The sequence below is a fragment of the Lathyrus oleraceus genome, chromosome 1 (genome assembly GCF_024323335.1).
Source record: "Lathyrus oleraceus cultivar Zhongwan6 chromosome 1, CAAS_Psat_ZW6_1.0, whole genome shotgun sequence".
In the NCBI taxonomy this organism is placed as follows: domain Eukaryota; kingdom Viridiplantae; phylum Streptophyta; class Magnoliopsida; order Fabales; family Fabaceae; genus Lathyrus; species Lathyrus oleraceus.
In genome coordinates, this window is record NC_066579.1 from 25,492,552 (window position 1) to 25,509,588 (window position 17,037).

The following is a 17,037-nucleotide window of genomic DNA, read 5'->3' on the forward strand; positions in this document are numbered from 1 at the left end:
GCCTCCGATTCTGTCTCCGCCTGTAGAGGGAAGACCTTTGATCATGTATCTGACTGTTCTTGAAGACTCGATGGGTTGTGTCCTTGGTCAGCAAGACGAATCAGGGAAGAAGGAGTATGCTATTTACTACCTGAGTAAGAAGTTCACTGATTGTGAGTCTCGATACTCAATGCTTGAAAAGACATGCTGTGCTTTGGCTTGGGCTGCTAAGCGCTTACGCCAGTATATGATAAATCATACGACTTGGTTGATATCCAGAATGGATCCAATCAAGTACATCTTCGAGAAGCCTGCTTTAACAGGGAGAATTGCCCGTTGGCAGATGTTGTTATCTGAGTATGATATTGAGTATCGAGTTCAGAAGGCTATTAAAGGTGGTATCTTGGCTGACCATTTGGCACATCAGCCTATTGAAGATTATCAGTCAGTTCACTATGACTTCCCGGATGAGGAAATTCTGTATTTGAAAGTGAAAGATTGCGATGAGCCTACACTTGATGAAGGGCCAGAGCCTGGTTCCAGATGGAGTATGGTGTTTGATGGCGCTGTAAATCAGTATGGAAATGGTATTGGGGCCGTGATTATTACTCCTCAGGGCGCGCATATTCCTTTTACAGCAAGGCAAACTTTCAAATGCACGAATAATATGGCTGAGTATGAGGCCTGTATTATGGGATTGGAGGAATGTATTGATCTAAGGATCAAGCATCTTGATGTATATGGTGATTCGGCCCTCGTTGTTAATCAGATTAAGGGTGAATGGAAAACGAATCAGCCTGGCCTCATTCCATACAGAGATTATGCGAGGAGGATTTCAACGTTCTTTACTGAGGTTGACTTCCATCATATTTCTCGAGATGAGAATCGGATGGCAGATGCTCTTGCTACGCTTGCTTCAATGATTGTGGTTAAATTGTGGAATAAAGTCCTCAATATCACCGTGATGCGCTTGGATAGACCAGCTCATGTATTTGCACTAGAAGAAGTAAAAGATGATAAGCCGTAGTATTATGATATCAAATGTTTCCTTCAGAGCCAGATTTACCCGCCTGGGGCATCTGTAAAAGATAGGAAGACTTTGAGGAGATTGTCAGGCAGTTTCTACCTCAATGGCGAAGTGCTTTACAAAAGAAATTTTGACATGGTTCTGCTCAGATGCGTGGATAGACACGAAGCAGACCTGTTGATGACTCAGGTCCATGAGGGTTCATTTGGTACTCATTCCAATGGACATGCCATGGCTAGAAAGATATTGAGAGCAGGCTACTACTGGCTAACAATGGAGTCTGACTGCTGCAAATATGTGAAGAAATGCCATAAGTGTCAGATTTATGCGGATAAGATTCATATTCCCCTGACACTTTTGAATGTGACTTCATCACCATGGCCTTTCTCCATGTGGGGAATTGACATGATTGGCATGATAGAGCCAAAAGCGTCCAATGGACACAGATTTATTCTCGTAGCAATTGAATACTTCACCAAATGGGTTGAAGCGACATCATATGCAAATGTGACCAGGCAGGTGGTCGTGAAGTTTATCAAGAATCAACTCATATGCCGATATGGTGTGCCAGATAAGATCATTACTGATAATGGATCTAACTTGAATAACAAGATGATGAAAGAACTGTGTAGTGAGTTCAAGATCGCGCATCATAACTCTTCTCCTTACAGACCCAAGATGAATGGGGTTGTTAAAGCTGCTAATAAGAACATTAAGAAAATTATCCAGAAGATGGTTGTTACGTACAAAGATTGGCATGAGATGTTGCCATTCGCTTTGCATGGATATCGTACATCTGTCCGCACTTCAACAGGGGCAACCCCTTTCTCTCTTATTTATGGCATGGAGGCGGTACTCCCAGTAGAGGTGGATATCCCATCAATGAGAGTCTTGATGGAGGCCAAGTTGACTGATGCTGAATGGGTTCAGAGTCGTTATGACCAGCTAAACTTGATTGAAGAGAAGAGATTGACTACCATGTGCCATGGTCAGTTATATCAGCAGAGAATGAAGAAAGCTTTTGATAAGAAGGTCAAGCCTCGTGTGTTCCGAGAAGGTGACCTTGTGCTCAAGAAAGTTTTATCTTTCGCGCCCGATTCCAGGGGCAAGTGGACTCCGAACTATGAGGGTCCGTATGTTGTTAAGAGAGCCTTTTCAGGCGGTGCTTTGATACTTACAACTATGGATGGGGAAGATTTCACTCGTCATGTGAATTCAGATGCAGTCAAGAAATACTTCGCCTAAAAAAATAAAAACTGGATAGCTTGCTAAGTTGAAAACCTGAAAGGGCGGCTTAGGCAAAAATGAGCGTCTCAGTGGATTGAAAACCCGAAAGGGCGATCCAGGCAAAAGTTAGAGACACAAAAAATATATAATAATGATATATGTATCCCGCTAGATTGAGTACCTCATCCTGGGGCAATCTAGGCAAAAATTAGGGATTTGGCAAGTAACTGCATCCTGACAAGACTTTGTTCTACAACTGTCATCTGTCAGAAATCCTTGCTTATTATCGGCCAAAGCTTCAAATACATCGGATTCAGAAGTGGTGGAGAAATGGTCATTATGTTCAATGTAGCCCTTTTCCAATATATATCACCAATTTCAAATTTGTAAAGATCTATGGAGTCTTGCCATTCGCAGACTACCATTCTATCAAATAAATTTGAGCCTTTTATCCAATTATTGGCACTCTTATCTGTTTCTATTCAACAAATGTTTTGCATGTTTTGATTAAGAAAATATCATTGTTTTAAACGATCAAATTTTTTATAATTTGTTTTTAAACAAAGTGAACATTCACAATGACGAAAGGATACTTAGGAGATCCTCAGTGCTCTCCCAAGGGTGGTACGATCCCCAACAGGGTAAGATTTTTGTCCATATTCCTGGCATGACTGTATCTCCTCCCTCCGGAACCCCTTGTGGTTTATCCTACCAAGTGGATTGCTTGTTGAGAGTCACCTCTCTTCCCTTCAGCAGAGTAGCAATCTTTCTTCCTCAGCAGCTTGGATCTCTTTGGGCAAGAGCGATATTTGGTGGTTGATCCCGATAAATCCTTTATCTCCTCGGATAGATTCCCCAATAGAGTTGGTTGTGTGGTGGACCTTGTGTGTGATAACTCTCGTCCCCAGCTGGAATGATTGATGATTCATCCCCTACAGAGTTCTTTGCTTCCTGGTATCTCTGATCCCCAGCAGATTGGATACCCTCCGGTGAACTTGGCTTTCTCTCTTGAGATGTAGTACCGGGTGGATGATTCCTGGACCTGGTTGTGTTAAATATGTCTGTTTGTCAACATACATCATACATAAACCACGCGCATACATGCATAATTATAACATTCAGATATTCATGTTGCATTCTTTGCCATATATCGTTGTTTGCTGTCTCCTGCTATTTGGTGATATACTTCCCCAAGCAGACGTGTGTGTCTGATCTCTCCATATAGAGTCAGCTCCATAGGCAGAAAGCGTTTATCCTTTCTTCCATATTCCCCACCGGGTTATATCCTCGTGGATGTTGATTGTTTTTGTTCCTTCCTAACACATATACTGGGATGGTTTTCCCCATTGAGTTATATCCTCACCGGGATAAGTCTTGATTTGGTGTGCCTATCTAGTTTGATCCTAGATCGGTCTCTTGAGACTCTTTTCCTGTTTCCCTGTGGTAAATGAATAAAGGCTTAATAATTAGTAATCATTATCCCCGGTGGAGTCTGCGGTTCTCTACCCTCATACCGGTAGTTGTAAACCCTATTTCTTCCCTTTTTACAGAGTAACTATTTTTGCTCATCTTTAATTGGTGACAGTTATCTTCATCCAATATTCGGTGATGATATCCCCTCATCTGCTTGGATAATTTCCCTAATTACGCAATTTATCCCCAGCTGGTCATCTCTCGTCTACCTTGTTGTTGTTGGTAACGATTGTTTCTCCCCTGAATTGGTCATCATTATATACCTAGTTTCGGTATCCCGATGCCTTTTCTTTTCGGTCGATTTATCCTTTATTAACCCAGTAACCGGTTGTGGATAATCGTCCATGCGAGTATATTATCTACGTTCTGACGGTAATAGATAGTATATCTCATGCACTCTCGGGTCTGAAGCCTTTTGTTCTTCCCTAGTTGAGTAAGATTCGTATCTCCTTTATGGAGTCGAATATTCATCCTGTAATCGAGTTTGCTTTTAGCCCTCTTTTGGATGATGAGTGTTTTGGGAATATTCCCCAATTCACGCCTTGGTTGGTCACCTATTATATGCCCAGTAACCGGTATCCCTGGTGTTCCTTCCTCTCTGCTCCCTATTATGACTTTTTGTCCCCTGTGGAGTCAGAATCCCTGAGTCGAAGTATACCTTTTAGGTTTTCCTCAGACGTTTTGAAGTTTTGATATCTCTCACCCTTATACCGGTCTTGGATATTCATCTCTTCTTGAGCATGTTGTATCTCTCACCCTCATACCTGGCGTTCAGATCACATGTTTCCTTGAGCTTATTACCCAGTAACCGGTAATACCTCGTCCCGCTGCTTCCCCAGGAGTGTCCTTGTGGCCATCCCCAGCGAAGTCCCTTAGTGGATTGTTTTCATCCGGATTTTATCTGAAGTATCCGCTGTGGATAGTTTTTTGTTGTATTGGCATATTCCCCAATACATGCATCTTCGAGTCAGCTCGAGTCTTTCTATTGGATCTTTTCCCTTTGGAATTCTGTTCCCCACGCTTTGAGTCGTGACCTGCTCGCGCATTTTTATCCCTTTTCTATCCCCAGGAGAGTCCCCAGGGTCTTGGTCCCATGGAGTGAATTGCTCATATGGATTATCAGTGGCTTCTGATTTCTTTGCTTTTGTGGACACATATCTCCACAGAGTGCTACCATTTTTCATACCTACATTTGCATCATGAGGTCTCTTAGGGACCAAAATTCGTCTCTTTGTTATTATTTAAGCCCATTCTACCCCGTCGAGACGAAGATTTTAACCTTCACTTCTCCGGCTAGAATGACCTTAAATAGGGGCATCTGTAAGACCCTAATTTTGACCCTAAGATCCCTCATGGCATCATAACATTGCATTTGCATTGCCTCAAGGATCTTTAGCATCTTGGTTCCCTTTGCCTTTGGGTGGGACTTCTTGTGATTGGTTTGAGATCACCAAGCATGCTTGAATTATACATCATTGTTTCTCTTACTTTTGTTTACTAACCAAAAGCACAAAAATGTGTCCCTAACATCTTTTGTTTGAAGCTTGAGTATCATCCAAGACACTTTGTGGGTTCTATTTAGATGATCAGTCAACACAAGGGAATGGCTTGAGATACTTCCAACAGGTTCAAATGGGGTCTATTCGTTAGTCAAAACGTTAATCTTGAAGGAGCAAATGTTTGTTCATGAGTTGTCATGCTCGCTAGGCGAGCAGAATGGGTCGCTTAGCTGTAAGACCCCAATTTTGACCCTAAGATCCCTCATGGCATCATAACATTGCATTTGCATTGCCTCAAGGATCTTTAGCATCTTGGTTCCCTTTGCCTTTGGGTGGGACTCCTTGTGATTGGTTTGAGATCACCAAGCATGCTTGAATTATATATCATTATTTCTCTTATTTTTGTTTACTAACCAAAAGCACGAAAATGTGTCACTAACATCTTTTTTGTAGCTTGAGCAATCACAAGGTCTGAGTTGTCATGCTCGCTAGGCGAGCAGACTGGTTCGCTAAGCGAACTGAACTGTCATGCCCGCTAAGCGAGCAGATCCTTCGTTAGGCGAAGCGCGCGTATTTCAGAAAATAACAGAAAATTTTGGGCTTGATTCTGAGCCCACTAAGTCACCAATATCAGGTTATAAATACCAGAGCTTCATTTGAGAAAAAGAGATTGGAGAAAGGCTGGAGACTATTACAAACCCTGGAGAAAAGAGAGAGAAAAGAGGCAGAAGGGAAACCTACGAGCTAATCTGCAGCAACCTCCAGGCAACTCTGAAAGGTTCACTCAGACTCACACACTTTCGCCTCCACCTCACGCAAACCCTAACATTGCTTTGCAAACCCAGCCGTGCCTTTCAAGTTTTATCGATCTCTCCAGTCAGGTTTGCCGTTATCCTCATTACTCTATGCTTTAATTTGAATACTCTAAATGTATGAGGTAACATCAGGTTTTGCCCACGGGTTTATAATTGTCCATGAATGTGTAAACCATACCTTGAATGTTTAATAGTTTCGTTTCTGAGATGAATGCCATAGGGTTTGGAGTCCCTAAAATCGTACTGTTATCAATGGGCAATCCAGAACCCGCAGGCGCTCGCTAGCACCTTCGCTAAGCGAGCCTGCAGCGAAGCTTCGCTAAGCTTTCGTTAAGCGATGCAGCAGCGATCGCGACAGTAGCTTGTTTTTCTGTTTGGTTTCAGATCTGTTTTCGTGTTTGATTGTAACATGTTTTACGCCGCATCCATGCATTATTTAGTTGTTATTTCTAACCTATTTGTTGAGTTTTTGTGAGGGCTTGCATATTCTTGCAAGGATAGCTTGCTTGGTGTTCCACTCTATTTGTGGGGTACCACCTGGAGGTCTATTTCGATTACCTGTACTGACTCACTTTCCTTGATGGTGTTAGCTTGGAAGGATCTCTGGGTTTCTTGTTTCGTTAATTATTGTTGCTTCGGATCTTTATCCGCGTGGTACTTTTACACTTTTCCCGCATTTTACCGCTTTCCTAGCTGGAAGACCTCGATAGGAGGCAATGTTTTTTGCGTGTTTACTTTATGCAGGTTTGTTTTGTATGGTCTGATAGCCTCGTGGCATGTCAATTAAGGTAGCGCGGTTCCTTCATCTAGGACTGCCTTTTTGCATAAGCATCCATAAAACCCCAAACTCATTGATTTTTCTTCTCCTAAGAACACGTTATCTCATTCTACTACATGCGAGTAAGTCTCCAAAGGTCGAGCATCCGGTAGATTGCGTAGTAACGTCGTTCACCCCAAAACACACTCCTCTTTAACCCATAGGTAGTCGAACTACGTTTTGCTCTAATTTTCATCCCAGATGAGATACGTAGGCATAAGACGCGATGTCTTAGCGAGCACACCCCTCTTTAACCCATAGGTAGCCGAGCTACGAAGACTCTGATTCTCAGATTCAGATGAGATACGTATGCAGTGGATGCGACGTCCGTGCGAGTCATTTTCTTTTTACCCTTATTTTTGTAAGTAGTACATTAGATAAACATACACGCTTTTCTCATCCCTTCAATCGTGTTTTCACAAATAAATTTTCAACAAAAAACAACAACAACCTTTGCAACAAATGTGAAAAGGACTCCCTAGGAGTACCTAGGATGCTTTGGATGCCTAATACCTTCCCATTGCATAACCAACCCCATTACCCAGATCTCTGACATTTTTACTAGTTTTTGATTCGATAAAACTTTTAGGTTTTTGTTCGCTTTCTAACCATTCCTTTGGATAAATAGAAGTGCGGTGGCGACTCGACTTGTATGATTTACCTTGGATTTAGTCAATATCTCTAATGGTAACGAATACCCCGCTACATCTTGCATAATGCCTAAAATCTCAACCAAAATAAATTTTTAGATCTACACATAGACTAATTAGATCAATTTTCAAATGTACATGAAATTAGCGGGCAGAATTTCAAAATCGAGCTTACTGACATCAATTTTATTAATCTACGGTTCGCGTAGTTCAACCTGGTGTGCTCGTTTTGTTTTTTTCAATTACTTTTTCAGTTGCATTTTGATCAGCTAGAGTTTTTTAACCGATCATTTTTTATTTCAAAATTTGATCAAAACCTGTATATTTCTGAGAAGTTTATTTCGTACGAATCATTTTAGTGCATTTTTTTATTATTTTTTGAGCACTTTTAAGCTCAATTTTTATTCATTTTTAACCCATTTCTTTTTATTCTCTAGTCAAAATAATCAGCAAATTTAATCAGAATTAAATGGATATTTTAGTTTGGATTTTAATTAGGAGTATTTATTTTTTATTTAATTACTATGCATTTTTCTTTAATGATTCAATAAAGTATTAAGAAAATCAGAAAAATCAAATAAATTTTTTTAAAGAAAAAAGACTTGTATTAAAAATGGTATTCACATTAAATTGATTGGATCCTTTCAAACGGATCTCTCACACTTCAATTCTATCCTGCCATGCATTCGCCAATACTTCTCTCTTTTTGTGGAAAAAAAGAGATGATCCTATGAGGACAACTTCCAACGTAAAGGAAAGAAAAAGAACGGTTTCCATGTGACACTGAAGGTAAAACACGTGGATCCATGGATGATTCCTCTCTCTCACTCATATTGATAGAAAAAAACAAAAGTAGAAGGATGGTTTTCTTCAAAACTCCCTTTCTATTCTCTTTTCTTCTTCCTATCTCTTCCCTCAACGTCATAGAACCTCGCCCTCTTATCTGTTCATCACCATCACCCACGACACCTTCCTTCCACCATAACCCATCGTTTCCATACCATGCACGAACCTTCAAGCTCTGCAGCAAAAAACACCAATCTCTTCTTCACCCTTATGTGACCGATCTGCCTTCCATCTTTAGCTTGTCATCATCGAGGTTATATCTCCTTAACCTCACATCAACCATATAAAACTTACATCAGTGAAAAAGACACGGCGGAGCCGCCCCTTACAACCGTTTCTTCAACCTTAAAACACACTACTCACAACGCCCTAACCTCCCTTTGAATTTTCTTCTGGCCACCTAGAACCACCATGAAACCATTCACCGTATAACCACCTCTAGCACCTATGACCTTCATATACCCACCCATTCACTTTCAGTTATCCACTTCTGATTCCATTTACACAATAGCAGTTTTGTAATAACTAGTGTTTAGTTTTTCTCGTTGAGATCTCGAATGCTCTCTCGCGATCCCCATGTTGTATGGTTTGGATGTAAAACAAGGGCAGAATAAGGAAATAAAGAATGTGCTTTACTTGGTTTTCGAGTGCATGGATATTGATGTGCCGACTTTTCTTGACGTACCAACTTTGTAAGGGTGTCATTTTCTGCCACGGATATGGATTTTTGCACAAGGACTTGAAACTCAGAAACAACAAGCAACTTCTTTCTTCAAAATCTATTTTTGTCAGTTTCGAATTAGCGAATTTTTCTTCAATTTAGAGTGTTCTCTGTTCGTTGACTTATGTACAGGTATTGTGTCTAATTAACATTTGAACTTGCTACTTTTCTGCGGTGTTGATTTTGTTGTTGTATTTATTCACCATTTTCCTACTCCAAAAACATCCGCTTTTTTCGACAAGTAGCACCATAACTCTGCTATACTGACACATAAATATTTGATTCTTGGTAATGACTCAATTTCACAAACATTTCCGTGTTGAGTTTATTTTTCGATAAAATTTATTGTTGTAAGGAATTCAATTTGGTTTGTGCTAGATTCTATGTTAGGTTTTTCTAATTGTAAGTAAATTCATAACTATGTAAATCTGAGTTGTTGCTTTTTGTTAACTTCATTGCATTTAAAGTCAGATTTTTAATATGTGGATTCGACATATTCCATGCCATTATTCCGCCGATTTTAGTTTCACTATATTGATGTAAGATTTCTCCGGTTATGACCCATTTTGTTACCTTTTCGTGCGACATTCGTTTGTTGTCATTACGTACAAACCGACTTTGAGCATATTATATAGATTTGTGTGCATTTTGTTGTAATACGTCTATTTCAAATTTCAATTATGAGGTTTACATATTTTCAAGTTAATACAATATGTTTTACCATTGTGTGTTTTAAATCTCTTTGCATTACGATTTTATTTTTGAGCATCTCGAGTTATTTCTCATTCCACCTCATTCTACGATGATACATTTCACGTTAGCAATTTATTTGATTCATGATATCCTATAACGATCCAACGTCATTATGCTTAAGTCTAAGTTGAACCCTACTTTCGATAAATTTGCACATATTTGCGTTATGTGACATTAATTCACATCCTCACTTTATGATCTTGATCCGTGCATGCTCCACTTCTGATTTACTTCTTTCGATTAAATAACAATGAACATGTGTTGTGCATATGTCGTGCGTGTTATTATCTCCTATCTTTTGGATTGCTCTTGGGCCTTCTTACAATGAGATATTTTTGTTCATGTACACTTGTTTGATGGGTTTGCTTTATTATATCCCCATTCCCTTTATGTGTAATAACTTTATCGCTTTCCTTTATTTTTGTTTTGATTGCATTAGTTAAATAACTCAAGATTAGCGTAAAATCAATCATTAAAAAAAAATATAAGTGCTTTGATCCAACGTCAAACCCTTTTTCCAAATAAAGGCCAAACCATTTCAATCCATTTCTATCATCCCAACTTCTCAAACATTTCACCTTCAACCATTTTCAACTTTTAAACCATTTTGCCAAATCACCTTTTTGAATACGCTAATCAAATGCTTGATCCAACATCAAGCCATTTTCTCAATCAAAATAAAAAACACTTAATTATTCTTAAACACTTTTCAATAAGTATGTAAAAGGAACATGGTGGATACCACGAGCTTCATAGGCTAAGATTCGAGATGGATATCTCGCCCATCCTAGCTCTCTCCCTCATTCAAAACTTTCAATGCGACTTTTTCAAACCTTTTTCTTAATCAAATCTTATATCATCTAAAAATATCAAAACCCTTTTACAAATAAGATGGAAAAGGAATATGGTAGATACCACTAGCTCTAGAGACTAGGATTCGAGATGGATATCTCGCCCATCCAAGCTCTCGCCATCACCGAAAAGACATAAAACCAATCAAACTCTTTTCTCGCGGTCGCGAGAAGACTCTCAAAACCTTTTTCTCAAAATAAAGGTATTTTGTCACGAGATGATGTCAAACAATGCTTCGTCCATAATAGTGTGAGGTGAGCCAAGTGACGTTTTCCTGTGAATGTTGATTTGTAAATCCATTGATGTGATGCAAATGTCCACTCCTCACCTGGTTTGGGTGAGTAATATTTTTTGTTGATTGACACAAAATAGTTTTTGCTAAAATTGACTAACAAACAAACATTTTCTACCCAGAACTAAGTAGCCTTGAGTTCTCCATTGTACCTAGAGATACGTAGAAGCGATATTTAAAGTCACATCAGGAACCCTAATAAAAAATAAACCCTTTTTCCATATCCTTTTCCCTTTTAATAACTCGAGAAGCCTAACATTTCTAAGCTAACACTAACACGCACAACTAACCAAACGGTTCCCGTTTAGTATAAAGGATGTGAGGGGTGTTAATACCTTCCCCTTGCCTAATCGAGTCCCGAACCCTGATTTGGATGGGACGACCAATATCATTTTCATTCTTTTAGGGATTTTGTCGATATTTTCCCTTTCTTTTTTAGGAATAAATAAAGTTTGGTGGCGACTCTATTTAGTCCATCATACGAGCATGCGATTGCGCTTCACGAGCGGCGTGTTCTCATTTTTCTAGGTATAATAGGGCCTAACCTCCTTTTTCCACTCCCTTCAGCTCAAAGAACGAGAAAAAGAAACCTAAGGTGGGAGTTATATCCACCGTCTACCAAATGAGTTCAAAAGCTTTGATAGAGCCCCAACCATTAGGGCGTAACTGAGAAGGGGAAATATTTAGGGTTTTACGGAGGTTGGATTGAAAATCAGTAAAGGGGATACGAACTTTAATTTCCTCAATTACCCCTGAGTAAAAATAGAAATACTCATCATGCACTCCTTTTGGCCGAGTAACATAGACTCTCTCACCAACCACGCAGGGTTCTAACACTATATTATCCTCGTTCCTAATGGAGGAAACTTGATTATTAGAGCGAAATTTTGAAATATAGTTGCCAATGATGCGCTGTAGTCGTAGCTTAGAATGCCATTATCATTAAAAGATCATGTTATCTCCATCAGAGTATCCATGAAACCTGACGACAAATCTCTGAGTCAGTTTTACTACTAGGTCAAGGGATCTCACCATAAACTTCCCTAATAATTTGGTCAAAGTCCGCTCGACTCAGATGACCCTCACACTCTCTCATACATTCATTCCAGATTTTACTTCTCTCATTAGCATGAAGGGGAATTTGGAACTCTTCTGAGTCATCACAATCTCGTATTATAACCATAACAAAGAATAAAAAAAGTGTGAGGGAAAGGGAAAACAATACATGTGGCATGAGCTTGCAAAAAGAAAGATTGATTAAGGAAGCAAAAAGAAACTCGTCAACAACACTTGAAAGAAAGGTCACTAGCTTTGGTGAAAAAAAATCAAATGAAGAAAGAGTCCTTTTATTGAAATTAGTTTACAACGATCAAGAAGTTGTATTGAAAAAAACAATGATGACAAGTTGGGGTTCCCATAAAAACACCATCATGACAAGGAAAGAGAAAAAATTTCATGATTAAATCATTGTCACATAGTAACTCACCGCATAGGTGATCGACTCAAGGAGAAGGAATTCTAAGATTTTCATGTCCGAACACTTCAATCCGATTCGACCTCATGATCGGGGGGCTTATGTACTTCCTGGAATTCCCAAAGGCCGAGCTTTTACAGGGCGAGTACAAAGGGGAAAGCAAGTCAGATAACATAACCTTAAGTTAGTAAGAACCTAGTCAGGGTAAACATTATTACAATACTAGACCAGGTTGAATCCGGTCTCATAGTAACTCTAGCAGAGGAGTAGTTTAGATTCAGTCTCTTGAAAAATGCTAGGAAGCAACATGAATTGTCACAGAGGACAGTTACGAAACATCTCCATGTTTGTATGGGAGTTATAGAAATTGAGGGAATATGCGTTAATGGATAGTTATGGAAGACGGTAGACATTACCATGAGTCACTTTAACATAGCATATGAAGAGGCATCCCTTTAAAGGTCGTTGATGGATGAATGAGTATAAAAGGAGACTTCCCGACAAGGAAGAGAGACAACTAATACCTCCTAACAAAATAGAACGATTGTGACCTCATCTATCTAGCTTTAAGGAGGTTTTTTCAAATAGTGTTTAGTAAGAACAATTACTCATGGTGATCTAAAAAATATACAAAATGGTTGCAATTAATGTCAAGCCGAGTATCACCAAGTATCAAACAAAATGTATGTAATTAGTATTGAATACACTTTACTTGTTGGAAAAAAAATTAGTTTGTTTGTATGAGAGTTTGAATGACAAAAATTAAACTTTATAAAAATAATGATTCAAAGATTATCAAGTATGAATCTGACTTATATTTTCTCTTAAAATTCATATATGACTTTGCTAATTAATGTTATTATTTCATGTGATTACTCATTTTCAAAATTATTTAACCTTAATTCCTCAGTGATTAAAATTTTATCAAATTTGAAAAAAACTCAATTCTTTAGTAAATTTTAATTTAAGGTTAATTATTCAAATAACAAAAATATGAGTTTCATAGTCTCGCTCTTATTCCTAAGTGACAGTCAACTAGAATACCTAATTCAAAATCTTTACATATTCACATTTTGTTTAACAAGGTAAATCATAAATATATTTATCGATAGTCAATCAATAAAAAATATTAAAATCAGATAACATATCAAAAGCATAAGAAGAATCGATTAACATAGTAGTTACATACAAGGTTACAAAGTTACACCCTAAGATAAAGAATATATCCTTAGAAATTAGGATTTTAACTACTCATAGTAAAAATAATGTTGTTCTTTCACTTTGGTTATTTACCTAAGTTAGTGATCTTCTTTCCAAGTGTTGCAGACAGATTTTTTCTTCATCCATCGCTCGATTCTTCTGCTATCTCAAGCCTCAGGTATCATTTTCTTTCCCATTTTCACTCCTTTTGTTCTTTTATTATTTGTTCAATATGAGGTTATAGTTACTAGGAAGAATGATTGATTTCTCTTACTACTAGTCATAGAAATAGGATGTGGAATGCTCGCATGCGAGAGTGTGATCGTTATTTGAGTCAAATGGATTTTGACCAGATTATTAGATAAGTTTATGGTGAAATCCCTTTGACTCATAGTCGGAATCCTCATATTTGTTAGACACTCTGATAGAGACAACATGACTTTTGATAGATAAAGAGGTCCTAAGATACGACCATAGTGTTATCAACGACGGCTACATCTCGAAGCTTAGTTTTAACAGCTTAGTTTCTTCCAGTGGGAATAAGGAAGATTATCTTAGAGCCTTGTGTGATTGGCGAGAGGGATTGTATTACTCGGCCTAAAGGACCACCCGATGAATAATTCTATTTCTCTTTAGATGTAGTCGAGGATTTTAAGATTCGTATCCCGTTTATTGATTTTGAATCCGATTTCCTCAGAACCCTAAATATATCCCCTTCTCAATTACACCAAAATGTTTGGGGTTTTATTAAGGCCTTTCAAATAGTTTATGATGCAGTGAACATAATGCCTACTTTAGGATTACTTTTCTCATTTTTTGAGTAGATAGGAGCAGAAAAAGAAGGTTGGGTATCTCTCAGTGGTATTCCAGGGAAGAACTTTCTTCAAGATTATACCACCAACTATAAGGGTTTTAAGGACAAGTTCCTTAGAGTTAAGAGTGGAAAAAGGTGTCCCCAAGTTATGTATTCATTGGATGGGAACTATCGTTTCGCGATTTATTGGTCAGATAGTCCATTGTCGGTTTCTGGCTTCGACTATTATATGTTGAACGATATGGAAATCCGATCTTTGGCCTTTTTGGATGCCTTCTGGGTAGTGGAAGATAAGGATTTACTACAGATGGATGAATACCCGAAATAAATTTCTAATTTTCTAGGTAATGGTTATATGTGCTTATTTATTGCTTTCTAATAACCTTATTAATCCTCATGTTTTTTGATTCACTGCTTGTGCCTTTTATTTTCAACGAAAATGACAAACCTTAATCTTTCTGAACAAAAGATGTTGATGGCTAAAGCCAGAGCGAGACGTTGGGATCAATTGACTTCTAGAAGTGATATTATGAGTATTCAAACTCTCACCCTTAAGAGGAAAAAGATGGAAGCTATAAAAGTAACTCCCACTGCATTTGAGCCCCAGGCTACCTCCGTTCCTTCCTCTAGGAATTCTAAGTTGTACTGTCCAAAGAAAATGAAGACTTTGATGAGTAATGATGTCATTCAGGTTGACCTGGATATTACCACCTTGATGTAGGATTCAGGTAGTAGTCACCCAACTAACCAACCCACCGAATTCAAGTTTTGGTCCAATAGTTTGACAGTTTGCGGTATCTATATGATCATCTAAATGCAACTGAGGATGTTGAAAAGGGGAAGTCAATAGGTGCTTAGCAATTAACACGAAATATCATAGCGTATCTGATGAGATGTGAAGTCATGACTCCGGGTCTTTTTGAAGTAGGTGATTCCCATTAATAGAACGAAACTCGTCTGACTAAAGACATAAGCCAGTTGAAAGATGACTTGAAAACCTAGACCCTCCAGGTAGACAAGCTAACTATGCAGCTTACAGAGATGAAGAAATAGAAAGAGACATTGGAGTCCCATTTGTCGGAAATGACTAAGTAGAAAGAAATTGTTGAATTCAAGTCCTTAGAGCTAGAAGTAACCAACGTCGACTTGGTCCGGGAAGAAGAATAGGCTCATGCTCTTATCGAGACTTTAAAAACGTTTGTGCAAGATGCTCAAGTGGATTTTCTATCTACCGGGGATGATGATTTCGAGAGAGATCAAGCTTTATGCATCATGCCCGACCTTGATATGACAAAGATGTATTTTTTAAAGTCTATAGTAGACGAGAAATTGGTCAACATGGAGGATGCTTCTTCTGAGGGAGAAGGTTTGAAAGATGCAACGATGGATAATCCGACACCTGAAGCTAATGAAGATGAGCACCATGAAACTTATATTTGCTTATGTGTGTTGTTGGCCTTCAGTGGTGATGTGCCCTTTTGTATCTTTGAACAATATTTTGTTTCTCTAAGAGATATTTTAGTCGTTTGAGGGATCCCTTATGGCAATGTTATTTTGTTATCCTTCTATGCATTCTAGTTGGTTTCTAACATCTTGACTGTTTTAACAATCTATGTCTTATAATTGATTCGATCCGACCTGATCCTATGTGTTTTGATCTAGTTTTTTTATATGTCGTGATTTTCTTGTTTGATGACTTATTGTAATGTTTTGACTATGTTCCTCTATGTGATCAATTACTTAAGTCCAAAACTTTAATTCTTGGCCAAGAATTCTTCTTACTTAGCCACCTGTATTAAACATAACTCAATAGGCCAAAGGTTTTAATTAACTTAGCTCAGCCGCAGCCGATTATGCTAGATGTTTTAATTAGCTTGGACTCCAGTTAGGCCAGAGGTTTTAATCAACTTGTACTTTAGTTAGGCGGAGGTTTCAATTAACTTAGCCCGACCACAACTGACTAATATAGAGGTTTCAATTAACTTGGACTTTAGTTAGGCCATAGGTTTCACTTAACTTAGCCCGGTCGCAGCCGATTATGTCTGAGGTTTCAATTAACTTGGACTTCAGTTAGGCCAGAGGTTTCAATTAACTTACCCCGGTCGCAACCAATTATGCCAGGTGTTTCAATTAACTTGGACTTCAGTTAGGCCAGAGGTTTTAATCAACTTATCCTGGATGCAATCGATTATGCCATACGTTTCAATTAACTTGGACTACAGTTAGGCCAGAGGTTTCAATTAACTTAGCCCAACCGCAGTCGATTATGCTAGAGGTTTCAATTAACTTGAACCTTACGTAGGCCAAACGTTTCAATTAACTTATTCAGGCCGCATCCGATTATTTGGAAAGCTTCGACCTTCAGATTATTACTCACCGGATCCAGGCTTAATCCTGGATCATTTCCTAGGACCGATTTACCTTCTATGCAATGCAATTGTTTTAACTATGGGTGCCTCATTAAAAACCCTTTCCCTTGCAATGGAAAATAGTGCATTCCCATAATTTTATTCATGACTTTTATTACATAATTTAACTGAAATAAAACATAATGTTGGTTACATTCCAAGTCCCGGGTATTTAAGCACCCTATAAACT